Below are 19,062 nucleotides of genomic sequence, written 5' to 3' on the forward strand. Positions count from 1 at the left end.
ATGTTTACTATTTTTAAGCCCTCACCTTCTGTCTTAGACTCAATACTGTGTATAGGTTCCAAGGCAGAAGAGCAGTAAGGGCTAGGCCATGAGGGTTAAGTGTCTGAAGCTAGATTTGAATCCAGGATCTCCCATCTCTCTGCCTGACTCTCAATACACTGAGCCATCTACCTGTTCCCAACATATACTTTTATTTATTTTGGGGTGGGAAATTTTTGTTTAAGTAACTTAGAATATTTTTCCATGGTTACATGATTCATGTTTTTTCCTCCCCCCCCCCCCCCCAGCTGACACACAACTCCATTGTGTTTTACATGTGTCATTGATCAAGACTTATTTCCATATTATTGATGTTTGCACCAGGGTGATCACTTAGAGTCTCTATCCCCAATCGTATCTCCATTGACCCATGTAATCAAGCAATTCTTTTTCTTCTGGGTTTCTGCTCCCGCAGTTCTTCCTCTGGATATGGATAGCATCTTTCTCATAAGTCCCTCAGGATTGTCCTGGATCACTGCATTGCTGCTAGTACAGAAGTCCATTACATTCGATTGTGCCACAGTGTATCTGTTTCTGTGTACAACCAACATATACTTTTTTAAAAAGAGATAATTCATATGTATTAGAGATCTCTAGTTTCATATGTAGTCCTTTTTTTCTTTAGATATGGAAATGTTCGTGTTTATGTTGGTCAAATTCTTAATGAAAAAGGATAAAAAGAGACAAAAGCCAGGATTTCAGGAAAAACTAGGGCAGTTGAATCACTGTGTACCCAGGAAATCCTTTGCATTTGTAGAGTTGTTTTGTATCTGACTCATCATGACCCCAGTTGGGGTTTTCTGGAAAATATGCTAGAAAGTTTGCCATTTCCTTCTCCAGGTGGGGGAACTGAGGCAAACAGGATTAAGTGATTTGCCCAGGGTCATAGCTAATAGGTATCTGGGGCCAGATTTGAACTCACAAAGATTAATCTTCCTGACTCCAGGCCCAGCACTCTATCTACTTCACCACCCAGTTGCCTGAGTTGTAGAATACTGATTAACAAAATAATCCTTACAACTTTACTGGGAAGCTGGGACAGCAGGGATTATGGCCCCTTTTTACAGAGGAAGAAACTAAAATCTTGAGTTTACATGACTTCTTAAGCCAGTGATCTGTGACTTGTTATTTTCTTTCCCCACTTCCTACCTCCATTTTGTCCCTTAGGCAGTATAGTATGGAAAGAGCAATTGATTTAACAAAGAACCTGGGTTCAAATTCTGCCTCTGATGTGATTTCTTGTGTAAGCTTGGGTAAATCATTTAACCCCTTGGGCCTCAGTTTCTTCATTTGTAACCCTTCCAGCTCTAGATAAATGTTCCTATAGCCTGGGTTCAAAATCCAACCCTTTACTTCCTAGCTACCTAACCTTGAGCAACTCACTTAATCTCCTTGAGCCTCAGCTTTCTCAACTCTAAAATGAAGGGATTGGACTAGATTGATCTCTAAAGTCCCTTTCCATTCTAAGTCTCATGACAGGTCCTGGATGTGAGGGCTGAGATACCCCAAGGCAAGGAGAACAGCTCCAAGGGGGAGATGGGAATGATTGCTCCTCAGGCTAGGCAGAGGACTCTCTGTAACATCCCAGGCTTCTGGCTGTAGGGTAGGGATAGTGAGTGGTCTTTTTGTTGAGTAAGATGTGAGAAGGGAGGAAAAAGTTCAATACAAGACCTCAAGAAGTTTTCATTCTACTAGAAAATAAGCAGTAGAGATTTATGAGTGGGATTGGTATGGTTCCTTGGCTGTACATTTGTGGAGCAAATAGGTCTTAATCTCTAGTAGTGATTGATATGTGTTTATTGGCTAACAGTCAGGAGCACCTGGAAATATGTCTTTTGCTCTTCCAGTCTACTACCATGCTTTGCTTGGAGACTTTAATCAATACCAATCACCCATTGACCTACTTTCCATCCTCATCCTTCTACGTTTCTCTCTGCCTCTGTCTTCTTAAGATTCCTTTTCTTTTCTTTCTTTGTTGTTTTTTTTTAATAAGGTAGGGGCCTGGAAGGGAGAAAAATAAAGTGTTTATTAATTGAAAAAGTTATATAAAACTTTCTCTTCACCTGTAAAACCGAGCAAAATAAAACAAAAGTCTATTGAAAACCAAACCATTTAAATGTGAAACCTCATCAGGCATAAGGGGGAAGCTTAGTGTCCAGAGAGAGACATGAATGTCTTCCCTCTCTAGCACTATATTCTCTTGGTTCTCTGCCCAGTCCTTCAACTCCTTCACTTTCAAATTGTTTGTCTTGCCCCTTTATAAAAATCCATGCTCCTCAACCAGTCTTTCTCTTATTAATTCATATGGCTTTGGCTCTCTATTTCCACGTGGGTGATTTCAAAATCTCTATATTTCAGTCTACCTCAAAAAGATAGAAGAAAAGGGAAAAGGATCTATATTAACAAAAGTATAGCAGCTCTTTTTGTGGTGGCAAAGGACCGAAGATTGAGGGGATGTCCTAAGATGTCAGAAAACAATTGTCAAAAATTGTTTAAAAATGTAACTGTAATATGTTAAAAAATTTAAAGGAGTTTATTAGGGGAAAATAATATGTGTTCAACCAGCTAAGATAGTCCAAGGTCAAGTTGGGAAGGGCTTTAAATGCTAAAAAGAGGAGTTTGTATTTGATCTGAAACATAATAGGGAGCCCCTGGGGAATGTGACTTCAGGTTAGGGGCCCAGAGACCAATTAGGAAGCTGGCACAATAGCTAAGGCCCACTGTGATAAGGACCTGAAATAGGGGGGTGGTGGCTGTAGGACCAGAAAGAAGGAGCCATTAGCATTCAAGAGATTATTGTGGTGGCAGAATCCACAAGACTTGACAATTTGATTGGACATAGGGATGAGTGAAGAAGAGCTGAGAATGACTCATAGGTTGTGGAGCTGAGTAATTAGAAAAATGGTGGTTTCCTAGGCAGAAATGGGGGGGGGGCATCTGGGTAGCTCAGTGGATTGAGAGTCAGGCCCATAGACAAGAGGTCCTGGGTTCAAATCTGGCCTCAGACACTTCCCAGCTGTGTGACCCTGGGCAAGTTACTTAACCCCCATTGCCTAGCCCTTACCACTCTTCTCCTTTGGAACCAATACACAGTATTGATTCTAAGATGGAAGGTGAGAGTTTAAAAAAAAAAAAAAGAAATAGGGACCTTAGTTAGAAGGGGTGAGGTTAGGTGAAAAGACGATCTTTCAGTAATATTTTGTACATATTGATTTGAGGTGCCAGTGGGGGATATCCAAATGGAGATGTCCAACATGCAAATGAAGATTCAGGACTGGACAATGAGAGAGAATTTAGGGTTGAATATGTGGAGTTGGGAGTGATCTACATAGAGATGCTGCTTGAGCCTCTGAGAATAGAGAAGGTGACCTAGAGAGATTGTAAAAGTAAAGAAGGGAGTCCTGGTGGGACAGTCATGAAGAGAAGAGATAAAAAGACATTGATGAAGAAGATCCTGACTGAGAAGGACTGCTCAAATAGAGAGATAGCAAACCACTACAGAGCAGTAGTACAAAAACCCAAGGAGAGTATCCCTTTCTCTTCTCTTCCCTTCTCTCATTTCTCTCTCTTCTACTCCCTTCCCTCCTCACTTCCTAGTCTTTCTTTGCTTTCCTCTCTCATTTCCCTGTCTTTCTCCTTACCTCTCTCTCCTCCAAGTTCAGTATCTTCCTCCTCTCCTTTTCCCCTCTCCCTGCCTGTCTTCTTCCCTTTTGCCATTTCTCTCTCAATCCAAAGATTCATTTCTCTTTAATTTCCACCCAGATAATAGCTCCTGTCAAATGACTGACTCCCTCCAGGTTTTTCCCCTCCCAGGGAAAGGGGCAGGCAGTTCTCAAACCCAAATGAGGTAGCATTCTGGGGCTACTTTGGACACTAAAAATGCTTCTATTAGGTAACTCAGAACTGAAACTACAGAAACACAAAGCCCATGAGGTACAAGGAAGAACTATACCAAGGCTGGTGAACTTAAACCCTTAAATCAGAGAAAATTATAGGTCTGTTCTTCTTCCCAGTTCCTCCCTGCCATACTCTTCCCAACCCACAATGAATTCAACCTATTCATTTCCACATCACTTCTAATCTCTAACTTCATTTCTTGCTTTCAATAATAACATTTTTATAGCTCACTGAGACTTCTTTTCAAACCTTTACCTTCCATGATAGAATCAATACAGGGAATTGGTTCCAAGGGAGAAGAGTGGTAAAGATTAAGCAATGGGGGTTAAGTGACTTTCCCAGGGTCAACCAGCTAGGAAATGTCTGAGGTCAGATTTGAACCTAGGACCTTCCATCTCTAGGCTGACTCTCAATCCACAGAGCCACCTAGCTGCCTCCTCATTTAGGCTTCATCTGAAATCATTTATACACTCTTCTTTCTACTTCCCTCTTTATTCCTTTCCTGCTACTTCTCCTCTCCCTGATCTTTGTCTTCTCCCCACCTTTCTTCTTTCTTACAGTTCTTCAGAGCTAATCCTTTACCTAAAGCAGAAGAAAAGGCTCTCTGTGTATGATGTGAAGACCATTTGTCCCTCTAGCTCATCTGCTACCCCAGTGGTCTGTCTTTGTGACTGACCTCCCAGCCATTCATCCTTGAGATCAAGTTCTAACCTGTCAATACCTTTTGGGATCTTAATTCATCATTCACCAATGACTAGGTAATGTATGTTTATGAGTCTGACATATTTTAGGCATTTCTTTGGTGATGGAGATCAATAAAGCATGTATTAAATGTTTCACTATGTTCAGACTATGCTAAATGCTAAAGATACAAATTTGTGAACAAGGGAGTGCCTGGCCTCAAGGAACTTGCACTATATTGGGGGATTCATTTATGAGTAAAACATAGCTTGGGCTCCTGAAACAATGGTGTTGAGATACAGTCACCAATTAGAAGAGAGGGGCCTTAAGTCTCCAGAGTAGGAGAGGGATGATGAAGAAAAGAAGTCTGGCAATGAGAATTGTGAATACAGTGAGGTAGAGAAAACACATTGCTATCTTCTATTCAATAGTTATTTGTGGAGTGAGTATCTTTCTAGGAGAGGTCCTGTTAGTTCTCCTTATGAAAAAACCTATACATGATCCATACCTAAGAACTGGTTAAGAGAATTCCCTGGAGACTTTGGATTGAAGGCATAATGAGCCAGAGAGCCGAAGAGAAGGGCTGACCCTCCCTTTGGAGTTAGGCTCTCCCAGGAATAAACCCAATTGACTTGAGTCTAGACCTGGAGGCTTTTTATGCAGAAAAACTCCCTTGACCACAGTTGACATTCAGACAATAAATACAAGATGATACTAGTAGCTAGAAAGTGTGAGGAAGAGCTTCATATTGGAAATTATCTGAGTTTTGACGGAAACCAGGGATTCTAAAATGTGGAGATGAGGAGTTAATGAATTCTAGGCATGGGGAAATGAAGAGACAAAGGCTATAGAATATTAGAGCTGGAAGGGACCTTAAAAACTATCAAGCCCACCCCTATTCTCATTTTATTGGAAACTGAGGTACAAAGAGTTTAAGTGGGTGGTCTAAGGTCACATAACTAGTAATTATCCAAAGCAGAATTTGAACCCTTTTAAATTAATAAGCATTTATTTTCTTTCCTTCCTACTTCCCCACTCCAGTTGGGGAAAAAATTCTTTGAACAAATATACATAATCAAGTAAAACAAATTACCATATTGTATATGTTTAAATGCATGTATTGTTCTACAACTTCTGAGTCTATCACCTTTCTTGCCAGAAAGATTTGCAATCTTGATTGGCCATTGGATGGATGAGTTCATATTTATAATTGTTACCTTATTTATTTAAACAAACACCAACACTTTAAAGAGCAAGCTTAAAATTATTCACCTCTGTTTACAAGAATCCAGATATTCATTCAATACAAACATTTTTAAAAATAAATGTTTGATTCAAGACAATTCTGAAGAACATATGATGAAAAATGTTATTACCATCAGAGAAAGATTGATAGAATCTGAATTCAGATTTAAGCAAACCCTTTTTACTTAATTGTTCTTGTTTTTTTCTTGGTCTGCATTTTCTTTTCACTGTACATATATAATCTATATCAAATTGCTTGCCTTCTCAAGGCAGGGAAGGGATGGAGGGAGAGAATTTGGAACTCAAAATTTAAAAAATGTTTTAAAATTTTGTTTACATGAAATTCAGGAAAAAAATAAACATTAGAGAACAGAAAAATGACAAATTCATTTCATTTTGGTGATTTTTTTCACTAATCTTTAATATTTTCTTTTTCAACTCCATTTTACTATCTGGTTATAGACAAAGGAACATCCCAGAGTTTTTTCTCCACCTTCAGATACTTAGAATCAAATCACTGTTGATTATTTACCTCTCACTAGCCTGTTTTGGGAGTTAGGAACCATTTCTGTTAACTATCCCCATAGATTTCAACTACTTTTTCATGGAGTTCTTCTTTCCTCCTGTCCACATAGCACAAATAGGAAGAGAAAATCAAAATGAAGTATAAAAGTAGGCTGGGAGTTGATTCTCTATTGCTGGCTGAGGATAGATAGGATTTCTATTTACCTACAAATACTACTTTTTTAGATAATTGGGGTTAAGTGACTTGTTCAGGATCACACAGTTAGAAAGTGTTCTATTCATTCAAATAGAAACATTTTAAAAATAAATTATTGATTCAAGATAATTCTGAAGAACTTACAATGAAAAATGTTACCTTCAGAGGCAGATTTAAGCAAAAATGCTCTATCCACTATGCTACCTAGATGCTCTCTTACATATACTTGTTATGCAAGGCAGTATGGTATGATTGGAAAGGGCTCTGGATCTGGAGACAAAGGACTTGAGTTCAAATTCCCCTTCTCTCTTACTGTAGTATCTTGTGCAACTCACATGACCTTCCTAGACCTCAATTCATTTTCTATAAAATGAGGAGTCTGGATAAGGTGACTTTCTGAGGTTTTTTCCCTAGCTCTAAATCTAATTTTGTGGTTCTTTAAGCATCCCTATGGTCAGTTTTTTATTTGTTTATTTTTTGGAAATTTTTATTAAGTTAATTAAATTAGAGTAATTTCCCATGGTTACAAGATTCGTGTTCTTTCCCTGCCCTCCCCTAATCCCCCTCTCCTGTAGCCAATGCACAATTCCTCTGGGTTTTACATGTGTCATTGATCAAGACTATAGTCAGTTTTTTAGAACTCTAGAAATAAGTATAGGTGTGACAAGTCCCATCTTGAGGCAGAAAATGTGTCTCACCTATTTTAATGGAAGTAGAAAGATCTTAGGTGCATAAGACTGATCCCTTGATCCCTAGGAACTATTTAGCAAACTGAAGTGAAGCCTTTTTCATTTCCAAAGGGAAACTAGCTAGGTTTGGGCTCTGAAGATAAAGGAATTTATAGTTAACTAGACTAGAGCAACCATTTTTCTTTGGGGGAGCTATCCAGGGTACTGACCTACATCTACCTGGATCTCACTGATTCAGTGGACATAGTAGGCCTGTGGATGACCCATTATTGCCTGTCTTAAATCTTGCTCTAAGTTCAGAATTTCCTTATCCTGGCTACCTGTCCCCATCTGTTTCCAACTTGACTCTGCCTGATTTCTCCTAGAAGCCATCTTCCCTGGTCCTATGCTTGGCCTGATTCATGTCCAGCTAGAATTTAACTATTCCTTCTTTTTTCCATCTGTCTGGGTTATGTCCCCAGTTCAGCAGTCTGGATCACCAGCTAGGTTCCTGACATTTAAAGCATCATTCCCTCCCTGTGAACTGGAATGACCTCCAGGAATTGGTGCAGAAAGAAAGGAGCAGAACCAGGAGAACATTGTACACAGAGATGGATACACTGTGGCGCAATCGAATGTAATGGACTTCTCTACTAGCAGCAATGCAATGATCCAGGACAATTCTAAAGGACTTATGAAAGAGAATGCTATCCACATTCAGAGAAAGAACTGTGGGAGCAGAAATACATTAGAAAAAGAACTTCTTTCTTGATCACATGGGTTGATAGGGATATGACTGGGGATGTAGACTCTAAGCAATCACCCTAGTGTAAATATCAATAATATGGAAATAGGTCTTGATCAATGATACATGTAAAACCTAGTGGAATTGTGTGTCAGCTATAGGAGGGGGTGGGGAGGAAGGGAGGGAAAGAACATGAATCTTGTAACCATGGAAAAATATTCTAAATTAATTAATTAAATAAAATTTTCCAAATTAAAAAAAAATAAAGCATCATTCCCATCCTACTTTTCTACCTGGCTAGATTGGACTCCTAAATCAAGTGAGAAGATGTCATGACCCTCTTATCTGAGATAGTCCCCCAAAGCTTTTGGGGGATGAAGATTATAGATTTATGACTAGAAGAGATCTCAGGGACCAGCTGTCTTCTCCCCCATTTATAGTTAAAGAAACTGAGGCCCAAAGAAGCTAAAAGGCTTGTCCAAAACCATTCAGTAAGCATCAGAGGTAGGATTTGAATTGGATCCTGCAATTAGATTTCTATTGTTGGATACTGCCTCCTCTGAGCTCTCCAACTGAAGAAATTTCTCTACTAGTTTGTACTTTTGATATTTTGAAAACTCCCTCACTCTTGTGACTGGAAATTTTCTCTCTAAAACATTTTTGGGTAAAAAAGAGAATTAAAGGAAGAAGAAAGGAAAAGAAAGAATGAGGGAGAAAGGAGGAAGGAAGGAATGGAAGGTGGGAGAGAGGAAGGAAGATAGAAAAAATGATCAGTCACTTTTTCCTTAAACCTTTACCAGCTGATTTAGAATCAATACTAAGTATTGGTTCCAAGGCAGAAGAGAGTCTTATTTTGAACCCAGGGTGTCCTGTCTCTAGGCTTGTCTTTCTATCCTCTGAGCCACTTAGCTGCCCATATCACCTTTTAAATTGATTTAAGAGGGACTGCTACATAGCAGAGTGCCTCAGAGTGGATAGAGCTCCAGTTGAGAGGACCTGGTCTCAAATCTGGCCAAAGACATATCCTAGCTATGTGACCTTGGGCAAGTCACTTAACCCCAATTACCTATCCCATACCTCTTGTCTGACTTAGAAACTATACTGAGACAGAAGATAAGGGTTAGAAAAATTTTCCTTAGAAACTAAGAAGATCATGTTCATTTTTTACTCATCATGGTTAACTCCCCCTCCGTATCCCACTCCCATCCATAGGCATGGATCATAAGATTTAGAAAGAACACAAGCTCCCAAGTCTGGTTTGTACAAAATTATAATGAAGTTGAGTAGAGTCTGCTTTCCTTCCCACAAATATGAGTGGGTGTATTTTTGAGGGGGGAAGGTGAAGAACTATGGTTGTATCAGTTTAGGGAACTCCTGTTGTGGACACTTGTTCCCCCTTTTACTTGGGCAAAAGCAAAGAGATGCATGATGAAATGTACTATTTGAGTAACACCAAGGCAATCAGTTTGATCTGACAGAGAATTACATGAAGGGGACCAACAGAAAATAAGGCAAGTTCAAAGTAGGTTCTGAAAAGCTTTAAAATGCAAAAACAAAGGAGGTTGTAGTTAATCTTAGAGGTAGTAGGGAGCGAATGGAATTTATTGAGTAGAGGAATGGCACAATCAAGGTATGCTTCAGGGATATCATTTTTTAAAACCCTTTTCTTCCATCATAGAATCAATACCGTGTATTGGTTCCAAGGCAGAAGAGCAATAGCGGCTAGGCAATGGGGGGTCAGTGATTTACCCAGACCACACAACTAGGAAGTGTTTGAGATCACATTTGAACCCAGAACCTCCTGTCTCTAAACCTGACTCTCCACCCAGCTGCTTCCTCAGGGATAGCACTTTTACACAAATCAAATCTAAACCCATAGAAATGATAGTAGAGCCAAATCAATCTACGGGCAGAGGTTACTAGAAGAATGTACAATCTTGGCTTCTGGGTAGTTTTCCTCATAGATGTACAAATGTGCCTTTCCTGGAACAAGTCTTGTTTTGCAATTTCCTTCCAAGCTTCTTTAGACATCAATGTGATGTTGGAAATAACTCTCTCCTGCAACAGCCTTGGGCCACGGACAAAACTTCTTTTTCCAAATTTTAAAGAAAAACTCATATAAGAGAATGAGATTTGCTGTGATAACTGTCCTCCCTCTCCTTTTTTCCTGGCTTGCTATATAACCTTAGGCCTTTTCTTATATTTTTTCCAACTGTTTCTTTTGGTGTATATGTCTGATTTCTCATTTCATTTTCTGAAGGTTAACCCCCCCCAAGATATAAACTGTCAGGATCTCTGTCATTAAGCACAAGTTTCCCTTGACATATCAGATTTGTGAGTAAAAATTCTGAAGAATGTTTTTCTTTTTAGGGGAAAAGAATGAAGTCATCCTGAGAGAGATTTGAACCTACGTTATTACTCCTTTAGTCAAACTTAAGGTTTTTGACCTTAATAAATACAGGCTATTTTTAGATAATTCAATAGGATAATTTATGTAATTGTTTAATTTTAAACCTAAATAAATTACATAGTAGATCCTCATTACTTTAGGTTTCACTGAATGTGATTTGAATATGGGCTGGGATAATATTACTTTTAAAGTATTTGAGGAAAAATAATTTGCTAAAGGAATGAGGTAAGCAAAGGTCATGTTTAACTTAAATCAAGACTGAGTTTCTTTTTAGCTTTAAATCTATGAATCTATGAACATTTTGTTGTTGTTAAGTCTCTTCATGACCCTATTTGGGGTTTTCTTGGCAGAGATCCAGGAGTGGTTGGCCATTTCCTTGTCCAGCTCATTTTTTTACAGATGAGGAAACTGAGGCAAATAGGGTTAAGTGACTTCTTAGGGTCACACAGCTAGTGTTTGAGAACAGATTTGAACTCAGGAGGAGGAGTATTCCTTATTCTAAACCAAGAAATATATCCATTATATCACCTCTCATTTTCCAGTGCAGTAAATTAAGGCCTAGACAGATGAACTGACCTGCTCAAGGAGATTATAAGCAGTTAATGGCAAAGATGGGATTCAAACTCTCCTTCCATCATGACACTGGGGCAATCAGTGGTCTGAGGATATCAGTTAATCAATCAATAAGAATTTGTTATACCCCTCTTGTGTGCCAGGCACTGTGTGAAGCACTGGTCCCCACAGGTTCTAAGATATAAATTCTTTAAAAAAAATATTTATTTAATTAGTTAATTTAGAATATTTTTCCATGGTTCCATGATTCATGTTCTTTCCCTCTCCTCCTCACTCCCCTCTCCCCGAGCTGATGAATAATTCCACTGGGTTTTACATGTGTCATTGATCCAGACCTATTTCCATATTACTAATATTTGCACTAGGGTGATAGTTTAGAGTCTACATCCCCAAACATATCCCCATCCAACCATGTGATCAAGCAGTTATTTTTTCTTCTATGTTTCTGCTCCCACAGTTCTTTCTCTGGATGTGGATAGCATCTTTCTCATAAGTTCCTCTGAATCGTCCTGGATCATTGCATTGCCACTAATGGAGAAGTCCATTACATTCGATTATACCAGAGTGTATCCGTCTCTGTGTATAATGTTCTCCTGGTTCTGCTCCTTTCACTCTGCATCACTTCCTGGAGGTTGTTCCAGTCTCCATGGAACTCCTCCACTTTATTATTCCTTTGAGCACAACAGTATTCCATCACCAACATATACCACAGTTTGTTTAGCCATTCCCCAATCAAAAGACATAGGATATAAATTCTTAACTGAGTGTCCTTGAACTTATTCTGATTATTGCATTTCAATTTAATCAATTTATTTTATAATCCTCTGGATTTTATTTTATATATTTAAGAACAGGATTCTAAGAAGGGGTCCTCAGGCTTCACCAGACTCTCCAAGGGGTCCATGACACAAAAAAAGGTTAAGAACACTTGCTCTAGGGCAAAAGGAACCCCACAGATCAAATATATCTCCTTTATATTCCCACCCCACCTCCACCCTTGTGCCATTGCATAGCAACTACTGAGAGCCAACCCTCTCATCCTCAGACCAAGGCTCTCTCAACCATTATTAGGCCAAAAAAAGCTTAACTGATTTTAAAATTAAAGCAGAAACAAGATTAAAACACTCAAGATCCCTAAAGATTAAAAAAAAAATAGAGAAAGATGGCAACTAGATGGTGCAGTGGATGGAGTACCAGGCCTGTAGTCAAGAAGACTCCTCTTCCTGTGTTCAGATAGGGCCTTAGATACTTACTAGCTGTATGACCCTGGGTAAGTTACTTAACCCTGTTTGCCTCAGTTTCCTCATCTGGAAAATGAGCTGGAGAAGGAAATGGCAAACTACTCCAATATCTTTGCCAAGAAAACCCCAAATGGGGTCACAACTGAAAAAAAAAAGACTAAACAATAAAAAAAGAAAGAAAATATCGTATTTTCCTTCTGGGCAGATGATTTAGATAGAGTCATTTGCTTTGAATCTACTTTTGATTCTCCATTCCATTAGCTACTTACTTCTCCAAAAGGCAATTTTTAAGATTACTCTCTTTTGGTTTCCAGCCCACACTTGCCTCCTTCTCTTAGCTTCAGGCCTAATTGTTAATCTGACCAGCCAGCCCATTATTCTCCCCTCTCTTCTCAAAATAGTCCCAACTGTGTCTTGGAAACTTTCTGTAGATCCATTTGCTCTTAGACCTGGTTGTTTCAAACATCTGGCCTTGGAGAGAAATTATTTTCTCCCTCATGTTTTTTTTTTAAACCCTTACCTCCCATCTTGGAGTCAATACTGTGTATTGGCTCCAAGGCAGAAGAGTGGTAAGGGGCTAGGCAATGGGGGTCAAGTGACTTGCCCAGGGTCACACAGCTAGGAAGTGGCTGAGGCCGGATTTGAACCTAGGACCTCCCATCTCTAGGCCTGGTTCTCAATCCACTGAGCTACCCAGCTGCCCCCTCTCCCTCGTGTTTTATACTTTTCTTGGTAACATCCCCACACAGGTGATGAACTTGAAGTACAAAATGAGACCTGGCAGATTGGGAATTTGTTTTGCTTGACTATACATAGTTGAGGCAGAGGTTTTCCCCCATTTTTCTCTACTTTGTGTCAGGATTGATTTTCATTCAAAAATTATTTAAGAAATTATTTCTTTGTAGACTTACCATAAACTATGTAGGATATTAAGAAAAAAGGAAACGTTTAAGAGTGACCACAACCAATGACAAATTCATCAATCAAATAAGCAACAAGTTGTTGTGTTATTAACAAGTTATTAAGCACCAACATTATAACTCCAATAGAAGTAGCATAGTGGGATAGAGGCATTGGGGAGGGTAGAAAGAGTTGAGTTCAGATTCTGCCTTAGATATGTATGGCTCTCCTTCTCCAGTTGATAAATAGTCAAGGAATATGAATAGGCAGTTTTCAGAAGAAAAAAATCAGTTATCAATAGTCATATGATAAAAATACACTAAATCCACAATATTTAGAGAAATGTACATTAAAACAGCTATGAAAAACTAACCCACACTTATCAGATTGACCAATTGACAAAAGGAAAATAACAAATACTGGGAAATTTGGGACGTTAGTGCACTGTTGATAGAGCTGTGAAGTTCTCTAACCATTCTGGAGATGGGCATTTATATGCCCAAAAGGCTATAAAACTATACATTCCCTTTGACCTAGAAATACCACTTCCAGGTCTGTTTTCAAAGGGGATCAAAGGAAAAAGGAGCTCTTGTACAAAAATAGTTATAGCATCCCTTCTTATGATAGCAAAAAACTGGAAACTGAGCTGTCTATCAATTGGAGAATGGCTGAGCAAGTTGTGATACAGGATTGAGATAGAATACTATTGTGCCTGTCAACATGGAAATCTAGAGATCCCCAGTTTATTTAGTTTGAGTATAGAAACCCCAGGTTTTGACCTTGTCACAGGAGAGTTTCCCCCTGAGGGAAGGTCCCTCTTCACCAGACAGTGAACTTCCTGGTAGTTTGGGTGGGAACAGCTAATCCCATCCAATATTGAACATCCCTTTTGTCCCAATGGTTTCTTCCCCCTAGGCTAAAGTCCATGACCAAGGTGACCCAGCCCTAGGCTGAGTCTTTCCCTTTTGTGTCCATTGTAGGGCCCCAGCCCCTCACTATTATTCCTCTCCGGAACTCTTCATTTTCCTTTCTTACCATTGTAAAGTCAATCAACTGTCCCTCTAATCCTAGAGCCCCCAGGTCATCTAGAGTGGTATATAGGTTCTCTAAGTTCTTTTGTTCCTCGGAGTCCATCCTGAGTCGGTGGCACTCCCAGGGGCTGGTGACCAGAGCGTCTTGACTCCGATGCAGTCTTGGAAATCAGCTCTGTTGTCGTAGTAGCAGCGCTAACCCCTTTTCCCTTGATTAAAGAGTGATTTTGACTATTTAATAGTTCTGTGTTTTTTCTAGTTGACATGCCATAAGAAATGATGAGGGGGTAGTTTCAGAAAAACCTGGGAAGACCTGTATGAACTGATATCAAGTGAAGAGATTAAATATCTTACTAAATGTTATATGTAGATTGTTAAAACAAACAGCCAAAAACCAAAAAATGGTTAGGATATCTTTCGCAAAATAATCCCCAAATTATCTTGCTCACTTTTGTAGCCTCTTTTGAGTCCCTTCTTTTCTTTGAATTGTCTGTTATGTTATACTGGGACAGTCAAAGCCATTTTGTTCTGTTGATTCTGCTTTGTTCTTTTTGCATTGTTTCTGACTTTATCTTCTTTCTGTTTCTCAGTTTTTCTGTCACAGTAAAATTCCATTACTTTCACGTACTATGATTGCTTTAGTTATTTATTCCCCAAAATGCAAAATTTATCTCAAGTTGTTTTTTTTTTACTGTGGAAAAAAACCATACTGTGAATATTTTTGTACAAAGAGGTGCTTGGGGGACTCTCAAGCCCCTCCTTATCTACCTTATATTCCTTGATTTTATTGTATTGTTCACTTTTCAAAAGAGCAACTTCTAAGATGAATTTGTACTTGCTTCCTGCTGATATCTGTCTCTTCCATTTAGACTCAGAATTAATTGTTGACAGCCTATCCATTTGTCTCCTCATTCTTCCCCCAAATCTCTCTTCTCTTTCTACAACATGTAACATTTGTGGACTAACAAAACTAGTTTTGCAGGGCCAGCCCTGGAATGAGGTTTGGAATTCTTGGATTTATCTCAGCCCCCAGGATAGTGACTGCCTTTTACAGTGGGTGCCACTCCCATGTGGATCACAGGAGATCCTGTGGGATCCACATCCAGGAAGCACTAGCATTTATGCTGATTAAACATCTCAGACTCTTTAATGATTACATCCTCTTAACCAAGCCTTGCCCAAAAGAAGAGATGAGAAAATGTACCTCTGTCCCTTGGCTGAAGTTGAGGACTGTGGATATGGCACATTTCACTTATTCAGACTCTGTTGATGCATTAGTTGGTTATGATAAACTTCTTTTCCCTCCTTCTCCTTTTTGTTCTTATTCTCATTTTGTTCTCTTAGGAAGGATGGCCCTTTAGGTAGGTGATATAAAAATTAAAGAGAGCAATATATTTTTTAAAATGAAATTTAAAATGCTTCTGTTCTTCACCAACCTCCTCTCCATAATGAAAGGGCAAGTCTGAGTTCTTAAAGGCTATGTCAGTCAGTCAATAAACATTTATTAGAGCTAAGCATTGTAGATACAAAGAAAGATAAAGCACAGTCCCTACTCCCTGGGAGCTCATCTGTTTATTGTGCTTCCATTAAAAAAAAAAAAAACCAAACCCTTCGCATTGTGTATTGGTTACAAGACAGAAGATCAGGAAGGGCTAGGCAATAGGGGTTAAGTAATTTGCCCAGGGTCACCCAGCTAGGAAGTCTGAGGTCAAATTTGAACTCAGGACCTTCTGTCTTTAGGCATGGCTCTTCATCCAATAAGCCACCTAGGTGTCCCCCACTCCTCCATTGTAACATGCCAGGCATATTAGCATTTGGGAAGTATGATTGATGTATTGATATTGTATTACCAGACACGTGGTCAGAATTCTTGATGTTAAAGGGACAGTCCTAGGCACTCGCAAAGGACAGGGCAAATTCTTGGGCTGGGCGTGGAGACAGCCATAGGGCAGTTTGAATCAGGGCGTTGCCGGCTGGGGCTTCATTTACAAAAGCGTGGGATAGGTTAAACTCCACCTTTTTGATCTTGTCATTGTCCATTGGACCAGTGTAAATACCCATGTCATGTTATGTATACATTCCTCATACCTTCAATAAATACCAGGGGACAAGCGCGGACTCCTCCCTTACTAACCCCTCTCTTACCCTTACTAACCCTCTCTCTGACTAGTTCTCTCACCCTTCAGTTCCTCTGTTCCCTCCTCCCCGATTACTCTCTTGCTTCACTATATCTCTTTCATAGCTTATTAGCTTATTAGCTATTAGACATAGCTTATTAGACTTATTAGCTATTGCGATAGGAGGTACCAGGAGTAAGTCTCCTAGCGACGTTGTCGCCCCCAAAGCAGACTCTCTTGTCTAAGAGTATCAAGGGGTTGATTCTCCCCACCTGTTCCCTTCTTCCTCCTATCCCCTCGGAGTTCGGTTACTCCCCAAGTGTTTCTACTTCTGTCTTGGAGTCATGATTATTCTCCCATTTCCTTAGCCCCCTCTTTCCACCTCAGGTTATTCCCACAGATAGATGTTATAGGACTCATGTGGGGGTGGGGGTCGCTATACCGCCCATCTGGGTCTCTATATCCATTTTGCAAAAAGGACTAGTGACATCACAAGTGAGTCATCATCCTCACTCTCTCTTCCTGAGTCATGGAAGTCCAGTGGCAAGACAAAAGTCAGGATGCAATGGATGACTATGGCATCTTTGATGTCTAACCAAGCTCTAAGCATTTCACAATCCCTGCTTCAGGCCCCTTCATGACTTTTGGAATAAATTGTTCTCATCCACCCCTTTGACCAGAGGAAATCTTCACAAGCTGAACTTACCAGAGGGCAAAGTAGAAAAAGAAAAATCTACAGATCACCTCCTAAAAAAAAAAGAAAGAAAGAAAACTTTCAGGAAAAATATAGCTAAAATCCAAAGTTTCCAGATTAAAGAAAAAAAAATACTGCAAGTAGGAAGAAGGAATTCAAGATCCAGTAAGACACAATCAAAATCAAGCAGCTATGATGATGATAAAGGATCAGAGAACTCAGAATATGATTTACAGCCCAAGATAACTTACTCCGAGAAATTCTCTTTAATCTTCCATTGGGAGGAGAAAATGGACCTTTAATGAAATAGGGGACTTTGAAACATTTTTTTAAACCCTTACCTTCTTCTTTAGAATTTATAGTAAGTAGAAACAGAAGAGTGGAAAGGGCTAGGCAATGGGAGATAAGTGACTTGCCAAGGATCACACAGCCAGGGAGTGTCTGAGGACAGATTTGATCCAAAAACCTCCTATCTCTTATCCTGTCTCTCAGTTCACTGAGCCACCCAGCTGCCCCACTTCCAAGCATTCTCAATGAAAAGATCAGAGCTTTAAAGATGCTTTGAAGTGCAAATACAGGAGTCAAGAGAAACACAAGGTGAACATGAGGAAACAATCCCAAGTAATTTAAAAAAGGATAAACTATTTACATTCAAATGTGGGGAGATGAAACATGTGTCACCTTAGAACATTATTAACATTAGAGGTCACAGAGGGAGCCTAATGAACAGAGGGTGGGGAAGTGGTTCTATTGTTTTAATGATCTAAAAGAAGACAGGAAAGGTAGAAGAAATACAAATTCTGAAACTGGCTGAATGTCAGCTTGAACAAGTGAGGCGAATAGGGATTACTCTGAAAGGTTCATGCCATGTGAGGATAGGTTGAAGGGAAGGTGAATGGTTACCCTTAGAAAGAGAAGACTCAAGGAGGCAACTAGGTGGTTCAATAGATAGAGAACCAGACCTGGAGATAGGAGGACCTGGGTTCAAATTTGGCCTCAGATACTTCCTAGCTGTATGACCCTGTGCAGGTCTCTTAATCCCATATTGCCTAGCTCTTGCCCATCTGTCTTGGAGTCAGTATACAATGTTGATTCCAAGACAGAAGGTAAGGATTTAAAAAAGAAAAAGAGAATACTCTGTAGGGACATGGTACCCCATCTTCAAGTGTTTGAATTGTTATCATATGGATGAATTACTAGTATTGTTATTTTTGGGCAAGTCCCTTAACCTTGTTTGCCTTAGTTTCCACATCTGTAAAATGAGGTAGAGAAGGAAATGGTAAGCCACTCCATTATCTCTGCCAAGAAAACCCCAAACGGGGCACCAGTCAGACACTACTGAAAACAACTAAACAAAAATAAATTGGACTAGTAATAATAATAATAACTTCTTGTCTGACACTTTGTGACCTGATGGACCATATTGTCCATAGGGTTTTTTTGGTAAAGACACTGTAGACATTTACTATTTACTTTTCCAGTAGATTAAGGCAAACAGAGGCTAAGTAACTTGTCTAGAGTCACAAAGCAATTAAGTATCTGAGATTAGATTTGAACTCAGTGTTTTTAGACTCCAGACCCAATGCTCTATCCCCTGAGCTACCTCACTGCCTATAATAATAGTAATAATAATGTTATCATTTGTATAGTACTCCAAGGTTTACAAAGAGTTTTATATACGTTATCCTACAGCAACCCTGTAAGGTAGGTGCTCTTATTATCCCTGTTTTATAGATAAGTAAACTGAGGTTGGAAAAATCCTGTTTAAGGCAGGATTTAGATAGATATAGGTCATCCTGGCTCTAAGCCTAACTGTGCCATCCATCTAGGCCACTTAGTTCTCTTCCAACTGACAAATTCTACGATTCTTAAGGAGATTTTAAAAGGTGATTTAGAGCTAGAAGGGACATCATAGGTCTTACAGTTCAGTCTCCTCATTTTATAGATGAGGAAACTGAGGTCCAAAATGTTAAGTGACTTGCCCTAGCTCCACTACTAGTTACTTATCCAAAGCAAAATTCGAACCCAGGTACTTAACTATAGAGGCAATGCTATGTCTTCCACTGTATCATGAGGTAACATTTTTCAAGAGCTCTGCAA

The 19,062-nt window shown here is 39.3% G+C and overlaps 1 long non-coding RNA gene across 1 annotated transcript; it reads right to left on the reverse strand.

Annotated features, from left to right (window-relative positions):
• Positions 1-1,207: 1,207 nt before the first annotated feature.
• LOC103105485 (uncharacterized) lies at positions 1,208-17,017 on the reverse strand. Its single transcript, XR_472503.2, has 3 exons — positions 16,975-17,017; positions 15,356-15,506; positions 1,208-2,040 (listed from the first exon to the last, which is right to left on the reverse strand). It is a non-coding gene; the product is annotated as an uncharacterized LOC103105485 (long non-coding RNA).
• Positions 17,018-19,062: the final 2,045 nt, after the last annotated feature.

This window comes from Monodelphis domestica, chromosome 5 (genome assembly GCF_027887165.1).
Source record: "Monodelphis domestica isolate mMonDom1 chromosome 5, mMonDom1.pri, whole genome shotgun sequence".
NCBI classification, from domain to species: Eukaryota; Metazoa; Chordata; class Mammalia; order Didelphimorphia; family Didelphidae; genus Monodelphis; species Monodelphis domestica.